An 831-nucleotide genomic window follows, 5' to 3' on the forward strand; every position below is an offset into this window, starting at 1 on the left:
AGAGATTTAATACATTTAATTAATTTATATTTTACAGTTAATGAATGAAGGAGCTCAATATTTAGTTGGTTATCATGACTATAGAAACTTCTGCAAAATGGATGTTGGTAACGGAGTAGTTAATTTCTGTCGGCGCATCCTTTCAATAAACATATCTTCGTTGTGTTGTGATGTGAGAATTTTTATCGTAATTGCCCTAAAGCTACTGAACAGAATACAATGGCAGTAAGAGCGTGATAATGAGAATTCGTGGAGACTACTAAAAGCTCCCGGCATGATATAATTGAATCCACAGAGGAAGTGATAGATTGTAATTGCTCACCTGAAAAGGGGAGCAGACCTCAAAAGAAGTTCAAATGGGTAGACATGTGTGTCGCTACGATAGAAAGGGCAAGCATTTCTGTGGCATCAAGTGCGGGCAATCATGGCTATACTGATGCTGTTGGAGAAAAGAAGGAAGAACCAAGTATTGTCAAGGAGCTTTTGGATGTTATAAACACCCAAGGTTTTGTGTGTATTTGCTGACCCTTTTAAAAGTAGGTGTACATGTTTCTTTATGCCAGTGTTAGAAAGTACTGCAATTTTGTTTATTATACTATTATTTTTGAAATATTGGTGTTTATAAGTTGTATGCATTTTTAGTAACAATTTTTTTCCCTCAATGGAAACCCCAGTATTGCCTGGCAAGTGACCTACCTCTGAATCTTTATGAAACAAGTTTTGAGGGCGTGGAGTGGAAATGGGGATCGGAATCTTTATGTTAGTTATATCACAGTTTACAAGGTCTTTGGGCGCACCATTCTGTAAAGTAAGGCTACGGCAGGTTTTGCC

Source organism: Penaeus monodon, chromosome 21 (genome assembly GCF_015228065.2).
Source record: "Penaeus monodon isolate SGIC_2016 chromosome 21, NSTDA_Pmon_1, whole genome shotgun sequence".
Taxonomy (NCBI): domain Eukaryota; kingdom Metazoa; phylum Arthropoda; class Malacostraca; order Decapoda; family Penaeidae; genus Penaeus; species Penaeus monodon.